Below are 2627 nucleotides of genomic sequence, written 5' to 3'. Positions count from 1 at the left end.
GTTGTGTAATGTGTTAAAATTAAAAAAGGAAAATAACTGTTTTTTTATCATTTACTCTAAAAATATTGACTCAGTTAAGTTTATAGATGTCGCATAAAGATACATAGCATTTGATTTAGTATGATGTGGGTGGGATCAATTTCACTGTTTGAATGACACTCCTTAACCATCTTAACGTGATAACGAAAAATTTATATACACAACCTAATGAAATTTTAAAGAATGTAAAAACCTCTGACAAGTAAAATAAGTCTATCGTGATACCAAGCGACAGCTCTTAACTCGTTGCCCAGATTTATTAAGGTCAGTTCATGAGCCGCTTTCACAGAAGTTTGTCTGTAGTCGCCGCACTGAACTTGTGAATAGTCTGTTCCACTTGTGTTACGTTTATAATTAATGTTTTATTACTACCATTAATATCTTTACACTTAGAGCATACATACATGCTTAACAGAATGATACGGTTTAGTAAACCAAACATGTTTTGGAATGTATTTATAAATAGGATAAAGAAAATAAATGTTTGCGATCCAACATCGAAATCCGAGCTGTCACAGGCCGTTAAATGAATCAAGTGTTGTTAGTTTTAGCTGTTTCTTTACATTCCGTGATTAAAAGGAATGGATTGGTAATTAAAAAAAATTAGTACTGCCATGCACGTATTAACATAATGCAAACTAAATGAGCCGCGTTCTGGGAAAATCGGACTTAATGCTCAAAGAATGTTTGTACAATGTAGTCCGCACAGGTTAGCCTGTGACGACACTTTCGCACATGCATTAAACCCCGTTTTTCCTGAACGATACTCTTATGAAAATAAACGTATAGAGGCATCTGCAATAGAGATAACAATGACGAATAAATGCGTGTTGAAAGCAATGACACTGCATGAACACGGACTCATAAAAAAATATGTGCGCATTTTTAAGGAAAGAGTAATGCACATCTTCGATGCTACTTTTGTGGACTTTGAATATTCAGGGTGTACAAACTTGTTTGTAGTGTCCTTTTCAATCATAATTCGAGTACATGAACTTTTTAACAAATATCCAACGTTCCTCATTTTAAATTTAATACTTCATAATTATCAACGAAGGAATTATCTTTACTTAAGGCGCAGAATATTAAGTGCAGATTCTTATTTGTGTAAGGTCAAACATGATGATATAACGTGTGTAATATCTTTCAGTTAAATGTGTGCGAACAAGTTATTTTGATGTCCCTAAATAAACTTAAATCTATTTGAATAAAACTTCATAACTAAATATTTGAGTTACTAGCAGAGCTCCGTTACTATGCAAGACAATCACATGAGCGTCGTTCTGAGAAAACTGGGCTTAATGCAGGTGCGTAAAGTATCATTCCATATTAGTCTGTGCAGTGACCACATTAACCGCTTTAAAGATTTTTCGTTTTAAGAAAGCCTCCTCTATCAGAAAATCCATTTTTAGGCGGAAAGTGTCGTCCCTGTCCCCTTAGCACAGGCTATTCAGTAGTGCTGCATCGAATCCAAAATTTCAATCGGATCCGAATTCGAATCCAAAGGCTCGGATATCGAATATCGGTTCGAATCCTAATTTGAAAGTAAAAATACGCAAAATAAATTATAATTTATATTGTTATGACCAAAATTATGTTTTGAAACACCAGAACGTATATATGTCTTATGAGAAAAGTAATTAACTTTTATTATTATTATTATAAACGTTACAGCTACTAATATTTATACTACTTTAGCAGCATTGGTAGAGGCAGCTGCAGCCTCAACAGCAGTAGTGGAAGCAGAAATAACGACATCAAGAACAAAAACAAATACTAAGTAGATGACAAAATTGACTTACGTTGTTCGAAAAAAAATATACCCGGGTACAGATTCCGCAAATTTCTCAAAATCGCACATACACGAAATAGTGTAAGCATTTTAACGACATACATTAATAATAATGTCTCATATTAAACACATCTATGTCAGATATAATATGAACAACGCTGTATTTTAACAAGCAAAAAACGCATCACACGCAATCTGCAATAAGTATCAATAAAATACTTCGTAACGACCACTTATTAGCCAGAATTAGTATGCTGATAAAACCCGAAATGCTTCCACACCGAGGATTTTAATTGTTTATGTGCATCGCGATTTTTCTTCTGCGCCATTTTGCACCATCGAAAACGAAAATAGACTGTGTAGTACCATGTTTTTTCGAAAAAGTAGCGATAATTGTGACAAACTACATACCAGTCAGCCTTTCAAACAGAAAGAAACAATTTAACGAAACGTATTAGGACGAAAGAAACAATTAACGCAAACGAAAGGTTTAACTCAAATAAGATCCGGATTCGAAACCGATTTTACCAATCACGGTTAGATCCGCGAATCCTCGTTTGGATCCGCGAATCTCAGATATTTCGGATATTCGGTGCAGCCCTACAAATCAGGGACGGAACTTTACGCATATGCATTGAGCCCATTTTCCCAGAACGTGGCTCATATCTGTGTTTTACTCACATCCATATCAAGGCACTTAACAGAAAGGATGGCAAGTTAATTGTTTTTATTAATTAGACATGTGTCCGTACACGGACTCTAGATTCAATATACACTCCGTGGTCCGTAGGACAAA

The 2627-nt window shown here is 34.8% G+C and overlaps 1 protein-coding gene across 1 annotated transcript in view; it reads right to left on the bottom strand.

Annotated features, from left to right (window-relative positions):
- LOC127866621 (cytochrome c oxidase assembly protein COX18, mitochondrial-like) overlaps positions 1–2627 on the bottom strand; it is a 284996-nt gene that overhangs the window by 105339 nt on the left and 177030 nt on the right. The gene's annotated exons all lie outside the window — the stretch shown is intronic.

This window comes from Dreissena polymorpha, chromosome 2, assembly GCF_020536995.1.
Source record: "Dreissena polymorpha isolate Duluth1 chromosome 2, UMN_Dpol_1.0, whole genome shotgun sequence".
Classification (NCBI taxonomy): Eukaryota; Metazoa; Mollusca; class Bivalvia; order Myida; family Dreissenidae; genus Dreissena; species Dreissena polymorpha.
The sequence above is the reverse complement of the archived record's forward strand: the minus strand, read 5'-3'. Positions and strand labels throughout refer to the sequence as shown.